Source organism: Hipposideros armiger, unplaced genomic scaffold (genome assembly GCF_001890085.2).
Source record: "Hipposideros armiger isolate ML-2016 unplaced genomic scaffold, ASM189008v1 scaffold_56, whole genome shotgun sequence".
NCBI classification, from domain to species: domain Eukaryota; kingdom Metazoa; phylum Chordata; class Mammalia; order Chiroptera; family Hipposideridae; genus Hipposideros; species Hipposideros armiger.
In genome coordinates, this window is record NW_017731406.1 from 2,831,295 (window position 1) to 2,845,363 (window position 14,069).

At 36.8% G+C, this 14,069-nt stretch overlaps 1 pseudogene; it reads left to right on the plus strand.

Moving 5' to 3' along the window:
• The first annotated feature begins 9,223 nt into the window (after nt 1-9,223).
• LOC109381963 (fructose-2,6-bisphosphatase TIGAR pseudogene) lies at nt 9,224-10,030 on the plus strand (annotated as a pseudogene).
• The last annotated feature ends 4,039 nt before the right edge of the window (nt 10,031-14,069 follow it).

Sequence of the window (14,069 nt, forward strand, 5' to 3'; positions counted from 1 at the left end):
GCTTTTAAAAGATGGTGTTTCAGCATAATGATCTCAAAATTCATCCATGTTCACAAATGGCACTGTTTCATCTTTTATAATGTCAGAGCAGTATCACTGTGTATATATACTACGTCTTCTTTATCCAATCATCTATCGAAGGACACTTTGGTTGTTTCCATGCCTTGGCCACCATAAATAATGCTTCAGTGAACATTGGAGTCCATATAAGTCCGACAGAAAACGTTGAGACTCATATATGGGAAATAACACTGAAGGCAACAAAGGGACAAGATAAGCAAATGAAGAAACAAAAACTCATAGACACAGACAACAGTTTAGTAGTTACCAGAGGGTAAGTGGGGAGGGATGGTAGAAGAGGGTAAAGGGGGTCAAATATGTAGTAATGGAAGAAGAGCTGACTCTGGGTGGTGAACACATAATGCAATATATAGGTGATGTATTATAGAATTGTACATTTGAAAGCTATGTAGTTTTGTTGACCATTGGCACCCCAATAAATTTTAATTTTAAAAAAGATGATGTTTTAATTACCAGAACCCTTTTCTGCAGTGTCTCAGAATGCACTTGGAAACTTCTGTTTTAATGATAGCTACTGCATTGTTCTGCCCTGTCTCCTGTGTTCTTCAATGAGAAATATTTGGTGGCATTTAATCATTGATCTTGTTCATTTTACTTTATTTTTCATATATAATATTGGATATAAAAGCACTATTTAAGTTGTGACCTACCATTCCTAGGTATGCTGCCAGAATCTGTTCAAAGATTAAAGAACTGGAACCATTTACCTCCAATCTTTTCACCAACAAAACCTTTTAATTACTCTAAAAGTCTTTTGCCTGAAAAAGAAAATCTATTAAAACATTTTGGTGAATGACTGAAACCAGAAACTGGTATATATCACTTAGAACATGAGAAAGCTAAGCAGAGTTCACTAATGAGATGAATAGTCAATAGTAACCTTTTCTAAGAGTATTTAGAGATGAATTTTTATACTAACACTTTCTTATGAAGCATTATTTGATTTGAAAACCTAGAAAGATCAGAGAAAGATGAAATAATGTGCAAAAAACCCATAGTTGAATTTCCCACCTCCCTCTTGCAAGAACAAAAAAGTATTTTTTTCTATAAAGCTTAATAAATCATCCATACGGACTGGACATTGTAAGACTGAAGAACTGATAAAATAGCAGAGTTCCTTGTGTCCCCAACAAAGAATGATTTCCACAGTAAACTAGAAGTAAGAAAGAAATGTCCCATTATACAAAAAGGGCAGTATTTGGAGTTAATGGCCATGTAGAAAATGATAGATCAATGACATGTTAATTGTTACAGCAGATTTCATCCATAGTGACCAATGAAGTAACACAAAAGAGACACAATCAAAACAAAAATAAAATCCCTCAAACATCATTTTACCAGTTTATCCTAAATGAAGACAAAAGCAGTACTGTCTAATTACCTCAAATTGATATCTCAAAACTTGCTTCATAGTTTGTTTCCATGCCTATTTTGAAAAGTGTAATGTGAAGAAGGCGTGTTTTTCTTTGCTAATGGACTCATTTATTTTTTAAATTCAAAATGCTATATATTTTTTTTACATTCAATTCTCTCCAGTTCTATTTAGATAGAATTGATATATAACATTGTATTTTTTAAGGTGCTCAATAAAATGATTTGCTATATGTCTATGTTGCAAAATGATTAACTTTAGATAATNCAGATTGTTCCTGTACCATTTGTTTCAAATTACATTTTTTAAAAATCACCCTTTCATCTGGTGTGTGTGTTGCTGACTAATATATTAGCTATTCCTACCCTTGCTACTGGAACACTCTTGGGTTAAGTATGTTCACTCATGAATAACTGTTTAATTATTATAATTTTGTTATTTGCAGAGTCCTGGCACTATATCCAAAGTTATATACGCAAAGACATGTTTGATAGCTAAAAGACTTACTGCTGAACAAAAGATAACTTACTGACTACAAAAGAACACGCTTTGTGAAATGAAGGATTTCACTACTGTGCTTCAGCTATTACATGTTGTGCCAAGTGGCACTCACGGAAATGGGGTGGGGTCACTATAATCAATATTGCTATTAGAACTTGATTTTTTTCTTGGCGCTCTACAGCATCTTTATGATCTCTCCTAGAGATAAAAGTGAAATTAATGTTTGAGAATGACTTAAATATGGAGAAATTGATGCGGCCATAATTTAATGGTAATACTATTTCTCAGCTTCATGGAAATTTTTATGTCTAAGTACCTTCAAATGCCTAGATAATCTACTTTCTGAACTTTAGAAAGTCAGGGACTGTAACTTTTTTCTAAATTATTTTTTTTATTTTTCAATTAGAGTTGAAATACAATATTATATTAGTTTCAGGTGTAGACATAATGATTGCAAATTTATATAACTTACAAAGTGTTCCCCCCAATAAACCTAGTACCCATCTGACACCATATATAGTTATTACAATATTACTGACTATATCCCTTATGCTATGCCCTACATAACCATGACTACTTTGTAACAATCAATTTGTACTTTTTAATCCCTTCTCCTTTTTCACCCAGCCCCCCAAACCTCCTCCCAGCTAGAAACCATCAAAATATTCTGTGTATCTATGAGTTTGTTTCTGTCTTGTTTGTTTATTTTGTCTTTAGATTCCACATATAAGGGAAATCATGTGGCAGTTGTCTTTCTCTGTCTGACTTACTCCACTTGGCACAGTACCCTTTTGGTCCATCCATGTTGTTGCAGATAGCAAGATTTCATTCATTTTTATGGCTGAGTAATATTCCATTGTATATATGTACCACCTCTTCTTTATCCATTCATCCATTCAGGGACACCCAGGTTTCCTTCATATCATGGCTATTATAAACAATGCTGCAATAAACATATCGATAAGCATGCCCCCTTGATGTAGCATTTTGGGTTTCTTCAGATGAATACCAGAAGTGGGATTACTGTATCATTCTTTGTGTCTTGTCATAGCCTTTGTTTTGAAGTATATTTATCTGGTATTAGTATTCCTAACACAGCTTTCTGTCTTTCTTTTTTTTTTCATTTCCAGTTTCATGAAATATCTTCTTCCATTCCTTTACTTTCGGTCTGTGTGTGTCTTTTGGTCTGAAGTGAGTCTCTTGTAGGCAACATATGTAACGGTCTTGTTTTCTTATCCATTCTGCCACCCTGTCTTTGGATTTGAGCATTTAATCTACAGTATTTACCTTTTAGGTAATTGATAGATATGTAGTTTTTGCCATTTTATTATTCATAGTTTTGATCTCTTCTCTTCCGTCTCCTCTTTCAAGTTCTTCTAACATTCTTTGTAATACTGGATTGGTGTTGATGAACACCTTTAGCTTTTTTTTGTTTGGGAAGCTCTTTATGTCTCCTTTGTTTCTAAATTATAGCTTTGCTTGGTATAGTAATCTTTATTTTAGGTCCTTGCTTTTCATCACGTTGAGTATTTTGTGCCAATCCCTTCTGGCCTACAGAGGTTCATGTTCAGAAATCAGCCAACAGTCTTATGGAAGCTCCCTTGTAGGTACCTAACCGCTTTTCTCTTGTTGCTTTTAGGATTCTCTCTTTGTCTTTAGCCTTTGACATTTTAATTATGATGTGTCTTGGTGTGGGCCTCTTTGAGTTCATCTTGTTTGGGACCCTCTGCAGTCCTGGGCTTGTATGTCTATTTCCTTCACCAAGTTAGGGAGTTTTTCCATCATTATTTCTTCAAATAAGTTTTCAATTCCTTGCTGTCTCTCTGCTTCTTCTGGTATCTCAATTATGCAAATGTTGGTATACTTAATGTTATCCCAGAGGCTCATTAAACTATCCTCAGTTTTTAAAATCTTTCTTTTTTCTTTTGTGCTCTTGTAATTGGTTGTTTTCTGCTACCTTCTAAATCACTGTCTTGATTCTCTGCTTCATCTAATCTGTTGATTCCCTCTAATGTAGTCTTTATTTCAGTTATTGCTTTCTTCATTTCTGACTGTTGCTTTTTTTTGTGCCTTCTATCTCCATTTTTATGTTTCCCGTCTCTTTGTTGAAGTTCTCCCTGAGATCATTGAGCATCCTTATGATTCTGTGTTTGGAACTCTGCAACTGGTAGATTGCTTGTCTCCATTTTGTTTACTTCTTTTTCTGGAGTTTTGTTCTTTTTTGGGGGACATGCATCTTTTTCTCCCCAATTTGGGTGCCTCCCTGTGTTTGTTTCTATGTATTAGGTAGGGCTGCTATGTCTTCTGGTCTTAGTAGAGTGGCCTTATGTAGTAGGTGTGCTGTGAGAAAGCTTCTCCTTCAGCCCTCACTCTGAATTCAGACAGTTCATTTCCTCCTTGTATGTCACTGGCACCCGCTTAGCCCCTGTGCTGCTGCCCCAACACTGGAGCTCAGAGTGAGTGAGTCCATCAGCGAGTATGTCTGTGCTTGAGCCCTTTAAGAGGAGTGCCTGGGACTCCAGCCACCTTCCATCTTATTCAGTCACAATATCTGCTGGTTTTCACAGCCAGAAGTTATAGGTACTTCTTTTCCCAGCACTGGAACCCTGGGCTGGGGAGTCTGGTGTGGGTCTTGGACCCCTCACTGTTCCAGGGGGAGCTCTGAAGTGGAGATATCCCTCCCAACTTTTAACTGCCACATGAGTATGTGGGACCAGCCCATTATGAGTCTCTTTCCCTCTTACCAGTCTTGAGGTGGCTTCTTCTGTCTATTTTTAGTTGTAAGCCTTCTGTTCAGCTAGAGTGTAGGTGATTCTCAGTGATGGCTGTTCTGTAGTTTAGCTGTAATTTTGATGTAGTCATGAGAGGAGGCAAGCACAGCGTTTACCTACTCCGCCCTCTACCAGAAGATTGGGACTGTACCACCTTCATCTTTGGATCACCAGTGCCTGCTAACCTAATGGTAGGAATTCAGCAAATGTTTATTGACTGACATAAAGATTGATAGTTGGAGCATTCTGATTTTGTGATTCGTGTAAATTAATAGTCTTTTGAGTAGATATTTCACATTTTTTCATATCCCTTATTAAGATATAACATACTTTATGGATCACAATATTTATTGTGTAAACATAATGGAAGCATAATTTTGATATCCTTTATTGTTTATTTGTTAATCCTATGTATCCCACTAACTTCCCAAAGTCTTATCTCCTGCTGTCTAGAGAATGTTCCTGTGATCTGATTCCTGACAGCCCCCCATCTAACCTTGCCAACCCTCCTTTGCTTCAGACTTTTCCTAACTTCCTATTTTCTTAGCATCAACCTTTCCTATTCAGTAGCTCTTCCACAGAATCCTCCTAGAGAGAGATAGCATGATAAATAAATCTGTGTTTTGGCATTAATGACTGATCGCAGGTTATTATGTTATTCTTGCTTGTTAATTCATATAGCATTTGATTGATCTTGGAAATGCAGGCTTCACGTCTAGGCTAGTAGGGAAGATATGTTTGTNCCACTGCCACAGGGACTGCAGCCCACGCCGTCGCCAGCGACTCAGGGCAGCCCAGCTCCAGGTTGAGCTGTTGTTCAGCATCTTAGCTGTAGAGGGCAATGTCACTGGCCCTCATATGTGGGATCCGAACCGGGGTCCTCTGGCGTCCCAAGCCAGTTCTTAACCATCGCGCCACTCGGCCGGCCCATGATGAGAACTTTTAAGATCTATTCTCTTAGCAGCTTTCAAACATACAATACAGTATTGCTAACTGTAGTCACCATGCTGTATATTATGTTTCCAGGACACGTTTATCTTACGACTGTAAGTTTGTATATTTTGACCACCTTCTCTCATTTTAAACCCATCCCCCAACCGCCCCACCTCTGGCAACCACCAATCTGTTCTCTATATTTTTTTTCATTGTTTGTTTTCATTTTTGTTTGTTTTTCATTTTGTTTTTAATTGGGGAATTGGGGACGGGGACCAGCCAAGTTGTTTTTCTTCAATCTTAGTCGTGGAGGGCGCCAGTCACCATCTGGCTGCCCGTCGGCAGCTCGTGGCCTCTAATCTCAAGGTACTGTGTTACAATCTTAGTTGTGGGTGGGCGTAGCCACCATCCCATGCAGGAGTCAAACCAGCAGCCTTGTTAAGAGCGCATGCTCAATCCACTGAGCGATCCAGGTGGCAGCTCAGCTCAAGGTGCCGAGTTCACCTCAGCTCAAGGTGCGGGCGGGTGTAGCCCACCATCAAACAGGCAGTCTTGTTGTTAGGAGCACATGCTCTCACCAGCTGAGCCATCCTGCCACCTGTTGGCAGCTCAGCGGCAGCTCAGTTCTGGTGCAGCGTCACTTGCCCATGTGGGAATATAACCGGCGGCCCTGTTGCTCAGAGCTCGCACTCTTAAGCTAACTCTTAACCAACTGAGCCACTCTGCCGGCCTGTTCTCTATCTTTGAGTTTGATGAGTTTGTTTATTCGTTTTAGGTTCCACATATAAATGATAGCCTACAGTATTTGTCTTTTTGTGCCTGACTTATTTTACTTAGCATAATGCCCTCAAGGTTCATCCATACGGTAGCAAATAGTAGGATTATCTTTGTTTTCACAAAATATATCTATATCTATATCTATCTATCTATATATCTATATCTATCTATCTATCTATATATATATATACATATATATATATATATAGAGAGAGAGAGAGAGAGAGAGAGAGAGAGAAAGAATATATATGACATTTTCCTTATCCACTCATCTTTCAGTGGACACGTTGGTTGTTTCCAATTCTTGGCTCTTGTAAATAATGCTGCATTGAACATGGGGGTGCATGTATCTCTTCTAGATAGTGACTTTTGTCTCTTTAGATATGTACCCAGAAGGTGAATTGCTGGATCATATATAGTAGTTCTATTTTTAACTTCATGAGGAACCTCCATACTGTTTTCCATAGTGGTTGTACCAATTTACATTCCTACCAACAGTGAACAAGAGTTCACTTTTTTCCACATCCTCATCAACACTTGTTATTTCGTGAGTTTTTGATGATAGCCATTCTGACAGGAGTGAGGCGATATCTCATTGTGGTTCTAATTTGCATTTTGCTGATGATTAGTGATGTTGAGCACTTTCATGTACATGTTCACCATTTGATTTCTGTATTTTCTTTGAAAAATTGTCTATTCAGTTTCTTTGCCCATTTTTTATTGAAACCCACTGTTTATTGAGACCATGGCTGCTCATGATCTAGTACTTAAAAATACACATACACATACACATACACACACACACACACACACATTGAATTTAATTGTTTGGTCAATATTCCAGACATAATGATTCGAAAGTGTGGGCTAGAAGTACTAGTGCCAGTGCAGTTGGTTCCCAACCTTAGCAGGTAAGGAGAGAGGAAAGATAAATAATATTTATTGAGCTATTACAATATTCCAGGAAATGCACTAAGTACTTAGCGTGCTATCTCATTTAATCCTCAGAAAACTCTGAACATAGATTCTATACAAAATTGCTATTGATGAAATTAAGAGATTGATTATAGTCTTGCTCAATACCACATTCCAAAGCTTATATATACATCTATCAACTTCCCACAAAGAAATCTAAATTTGTGGTAATGTATTACATAGTAATATTGGGTTGTCAGGAAAGTCATGACGTATTTTTTCTGTTTTTTATTGCAAAAATGTATAATGACTTTTCCAATAACCCAATGGAAAGCTGATACAGTATTCTTCCTTGTGTGACTATGGTAGAGATGATAAATGTGTCTGGTGTATTAGTGGATGAAACCATAGGAGTATAACTTCAGCTGGCAAAGTGTGCAGTTCAGGTTTTAGTCTTTTCTGCTTATGTGGATATGGTGGGCATATGGTAGTTAACTCCTTCAGAAAACAACACAAATAAAGTACCTGCTCGTAATTTAAAATAATCAGCCACATAGAAATAATAGATATATTGTATTAGATTTAGGGGAAATTGCCTCTACATTGTAAAACATAAACATCTGAGCTGTATTTATGAACACAGTGGTCACTTTATGAACACAATAATAGTCATTTATTCTCTTCATATTTTTTCCCTGCTTTATTTTTAAAAAGTAGTCAAAGTTCTTCCCCTATTAACAACTCAGTGACAGCATTGTACTTTCTATTACCATGGAGAGGAATCCCAGAAGGTAAAAATAAAGGAAAAAAGCAAGTGTCTTGAAGATGCCACAGTGACTTATGATAAATTCCATAAACTTGTAATCAAGCTTCAATTTATAATCAGTGTTTCAAAGCTGTGAGTTTAATTTGAGCAATTTACAGTATTGACTCAACGTATTAATCCGTAGTATATTGGAATGTATATTGACTAAATGGTCAGTGATGATAGAACAGTTGTAAAAGTAATCAGTATAAAAACTATTTCTACATTGTTCATAGCACTAAACATTGTGCAATGTTCACAGTTTCTAGTTTTTGAGACAAAATTCTCATAAATGTAGACACTATGGGTAATATATGAGATAAGTTTGCCTCTTGGCCTTTCAACTTCCATGAATGTCACCCTAATTTAAAAAAAAAAAGGTAGCGGGCCGGCCAAGTGGCTCAGTTGGTTAAGAGCTCGCTCAAGAGTTTGAACTCTGAGCAACAGCGGTTCGAGTCCAGCCCGAGCTGAGCAGCTGCTGAGCTGCCAACAGGTAGCAGGAAAGGGTAAAAGACCAATTAACTGATTATTGAACTTTGACTATTTACAGAGGGTGATTTGGCTTAGAATGTCCTTTCTGGGGAATAGTATTTACAAGGAGAGTGGTGGGGTCCTAATGATATTCTCAGATGCTAAATAGTACTTTTGTTCGAAAGAAAACTAAATACAGAATCGTGACTGCTGGCTGGGTGGCAGCTGCTATATTAACGATCAACTCAAGTGGCCACTGGCCATCCTCAGATAAAAATCCCAGTAGCCAATAAACCAGAATATGACCTCAATTTTGCATATGCAAACTTCAGTTTAAAGCTAGTAGTTGAGAAAAGTGCAATTTATTTGTTTTTGAAGGACAGGCTAAGAGGAAGTTGTGTCTCTTTAATAAACGGTGCTGGGAAAACTGGATAGCCACATGCAAAAAAGTGAAGCTGGAACCCCATCTTACAGCATACTCAAAAATCAACTCAAAGTGGATTGAAAGCTTGAATGTAAGGAGAAGAAATGGGTGCCATGCAGGGAACCCCAGCCGAGCTGTGGCCGTTGCTTCCCCTCCCTCTGAGTACCAGGACGATGACGCGCTTCGCTTTGACAGTTGTCCAGCTTGGAGAAACAAGACTGAAAAAGGAGAAAATACTTCAAGGACAAAGAGTAGATGAGCGTCTTTCAGAAACTAGATTCAAACAAGCAGCTGCTGCTGGTATCTTTCTTACTAATATGAAGTTAACTCATGTTTTCTCCAGTGATCTCATGAAGACAAAGCAGGCCGTGCATGGGATTTTGGAGAAGAGCACATTTTGCAAAGATATGACGAGAAAGTATGATTCAAGACTTCAAGAAAAAAAGACAGGGCTGCAGAAGGCAGAAGGCAGGGTGCAGAGTGAGCTAAGGGCAATGGCTGAGGCAGAATGCCCTCTGTTCATACCACCTGGAAGAGAGAACTTAGATCAGTTGAAGATGGACAGAAAAGACTTTTTTGAATTACTTTGTCAACTGACCCTGAAGGAAGCAGGTCAAAAAGAATGGTTTTCCCCAGGAACTCCAAGCAACTGTCTGGAAACTTCTTTGGCAGAGATATTCCCTTTAGGAAAAAACTGTGCCTCCAAGTTCAATTCAGACAGTGGCCCTCCAGGGTTAGTAGCCAGTGTCTTAGTTGTGAGTCATGGCACTTAATGAGAAGCCTGGTCAGCTATTTTCAGACTGGCCTTACTTGTTCGTTAACAACAATTCTGAGCAAATCTCAACTTATATCAGTCACTCCCAAAATAGAGATTAGCCTCTTTATCATAAACTTTGAGAAAGGAAGAGAAGTTAAACCAACAATTCATTGTCTGTATGAACCTACACGATCATCTAAACGGAGTGACTGAAACTTGCTAAATTTAAATGTACATCAAAATCTAGCAGTTTTGAGCCTCTGAAGGAGGGAGTACCTTTGACTTCATTTTCATCCTCTGCTAGCACTGATTTGGAAACAGTTAAAAGCTATCTATTATAGCAGGTTATAAAGCACAAATGGAATCATAGCCACATAAAACACTAATGGGGAAAAAACAGATTTGAATAAGAGACTGGACACCGTAAAACTACTAGAAGAAAATATAGGAGGAAAGCTTCTTGACATAGGTCTTGGTAATGATTTTTTTTATTTGACACCAGTAGCAAAAAATAAATAGGTGGGGTACATCAAACTAAAAAGCTTTTGTACAGCAAAGGAAACTATAAAAAAAAAAATGGGACCGGACGAGTGGCTCAGTTGGTTAAGAGCTCGCTCAAGAGTGTGAGCTCTGAGCAACAGGGTCGCTGGTTCGACTCCTGGCCCGAGCTGAGCTGCCTCTGAGCTGCCAACAAGTGGCAGGATAGCTCAGCTAAAAAAAAAAAATGAAAAGACAACCTAAAGAATGGGAGAAATTGTTTCCCAACCATATGTCTAATAAAGAGTTAATATCCAAAAAATATGAAGAACACATGCAACTCAATTGGAATAAAAATATCAGATTAAATATTGGCAGAAGAACCTAATAGACATTTTTTCTAATAAGATATACAAATGGCAAACAGGTTCGTGAAAAAGGTGCTTAACATCACTACTAATCAGAGAAATGCTAATTAAATCATAATGAGATATTACCTCACACCTATTAAAATGGCTATTATAAAAAACACAAGCAACAACAAGTGTTGGTGAGGATGTGGAGGTAAGGGAATCCTGGTACACCATTGGTGAGAATGTACATTGGTGCAGCCACTATGGAAAACAATATAAACATTCCTCAAGTAATTAAAAATAGAACTACCATATGGTCCATCAATTCTACTTCTGGGTATATACCTAAAGGGAACAAAATCCCTATCTCAAAAAGATATCTGCAGCTCTCAAATATATAGTACAGTAATCTTAAAGTTCTCATCATACACAAAAAATGTAACTATGTGTGGTTATGGATCTTAACATTATGGTAATCTTTTTGCAATATACGAGGTCTGACAATTAAGTTTGTGAACTAGTTGCAATGATATTGCTAACCTTTTTTGATATCAGGGATTATTCCTTATGAATGTATACCAACTGGACAAAGAGTCAACCAAGTTTGCTATTTGGAAGTGCTGAAAAGGCTGCGTGAAAAAGTTAGACAACCTGAACTTTTCGCCAACAATTCATGGCTCTTGCATCACGACAGTGCACCAGCTCTCACGGCACTGTCTGTGAGGCAGTTTTTAGTCAGTAAACAAACAACTATTGGAATACCATCCGTACTCACCTGATCTGGCCCGCAATGACTTCTTTCTTTAACTGAAGATCAAGGAAATATTGAAAGGAAGGCATTTTGATGACATTCAGGACATCAAGGGTAATACAAAGACAGCTCTGATGGTCATTCCAGAAAAAGAGTTCCCAGTTTGCTTTGAAGGGTGGACTAGGCACTGACATCAGTGCATAGCTTCCCAAGGGGAGTTCTTCAAAGGTGACCATAGTGATACTCAGCAATGAGGTATGTAGCACTTTTTCTACGATGTGTTCCCGAACTTAATTGTCCGATCTCATATATCTCTGCCTTCTTTGTCATTGATTAATAGACTGTATAGAAGTGTGTTTATTTCTGGGCCCTCTATGCTGTTCCATTGTTCTATGTGTCTGTTTTTATGCCACTATCATGAAGTATTGATTACTAAAGTCTTGTAATGTAGTTTGATCTCAGGTAGTGTGATACTTTGAATTTTGTTCTTTTTTCTCAAGATTGCTGTAGCTCTTTGGGGTCTTCTTTGGTTCCAAACAATATTTAAGAACATTTGATCTAGTTCTGTGAAATATGCTGTTGGTATTTTGATAGAGAGTGCGCTGAATCTGTAGATTGCTTTGGGTATTATGGTGATTTTAACCATGGTAATTCTTCCTATCCATGAGCACAGTATATGCTTCCATTTATTTGTAGCTTCTTCAGTTACTTTCTTCAATGTCTTATAATTTTCTGAGTACAGGTCTTTTATGTCCTTGGTTAAATTTATTCCTAGGTATTTTTTTATGCTGCTGTAAATAAAATTGTTTCTTAATTTCTATTTCTGATAGTTTGTTATTGGTGTATAAAATTCAACCAATTTCTAAATATTAATTTTACATCCTAATACTCTTCTGAATTCATTTATCGTTTCTTATAGTTTGTTGCTGGACTCTTCACGATGATCTATATATAGTATCATGTCCTCTGCAAATAATGACAGTTTTACTTTGTCCTTTCCAATTCAGATGTCTTTTATTTCTTTTTCTTGTCTGTTTGTTGTGGACATGACTGCCAGTACTTTGTTGAATAAAAATGGTTAAAGTGGACACCCTTGACTTATTCCTGATCTTTTAACTTTTCAGCATTGAGTATGATATTAACTGTGGGTTTGTCATATAAGGTCTTTATTACATTGAGATACATTTTCTCTATTCCCACGTTGCTGAGAGTTTGTTTGTTTTTTAATCGTAAATGGATGCTGGATTTTTTTTAAATGCTTTTTCTCTGTTCATATGACCATGTGATTGTTATCTTTCATTTTGTTAATGTGATGTATCACATTAATCAATTTCAGATATTCAACCAACTTTTCATTCCAGGAATAAATTCCACTTGATCATGGTGTATGATCTTTTTAATATATTGCTGACTGTGGTTTGCTAATATTTTGTTGAGGATTTTTGCATCTATTTTTATCAGGGATATTGGCTTATAATTTTTTTTCTTTTTTGGTAATGTTTTTGTCTCGTGTTGGAATCAGGGTGATGGTGGCCCTGTAAAATGAGCTTGGGAGCTTTCCCTCCTCTTAAATTTTGTGGAATAGTTTAAGAAGAATAGGTGTTAATTCTTCTTTGAATGTTTGGTGAAACTCACCTGTGACGTCATCTGCTCCAAGACTTGTTTGTTGGTAGTTTTCTGATTACTGATTTGATTTCCTTTGTAGTAATTGGTCTGTTCAGATATTCTTTTTCTTCTTTATTCAGTCTTGGAAGAGTATATGTTTCTAGGAATTTCTCCATTTGTTGCAGATTGTCCAGTTAGTTGGCATATAATTGTTCATGAAATTTTCTTGTAATCCTTTGTATTTCTATGGTGTCAGTTATCACTTCTCTTTCATTTCTGATTTTAATTATTTAGGTCCTCTCTCTTTTTTTCATGATAAGTCTGGTTAAAGATTTATCCATTTTTTTATCTTTTCAAAGAACCAACTTTTGGTTTCATTGATCTTTTGTATTGTTTGTTTTTTTACTCTATTGTCATTTATTTGCACTTTGATCTTTATTATTTCTTTTATTCTACTCAGTTTGGGTTTTGTTTGCCCTTGTTTTTCTAGTTCCTTTAGGTGTAAGGTTAGAATGTTTATTTGAGATTTTTCTTGTTTCTTGAGGTAGGCCTGTATTGCTGTAATTCTTTCTGTTAGGACTGCTTTTACTGTGTCCCACATACCAGCGGTGCCAAAAAAAATGTATACACATTTTAAGACATGTTATCTATGCTCAAGCAGCAGTTCACCATAATCAGAAGTGTCTGGATGCTGGTGGTAACCACTTTGAGCACCTCTTGTAATTGCAGAAGTCAAATGTAACTTGTATTCATCTCTTATTATCAGTATATGTTAAGTATTACAATTAATACAGTTTTTCCTTAAAATGTATATACGTTTTTTGAAACCCTGTGTATTTTGGATCATTGTGTTTTCATTTTAATTTATCTCAAGGCATCTTTTGATTTCTTCCTTGATCTCATTCTTACCCCATTCACTGTTTAGTAGCATGTTTTTTAACCTTCAGATGTTTGTGTACTTTTTAGTTGTTTATTTTTCCTTGTAATTGGTTTCTAGTTTCATACCATTGTAGTCAGAGAAGATGCTTGATATGATTTCAGTCTTTTTACGTTTATTGAAACTTGTTTTGTGGCCT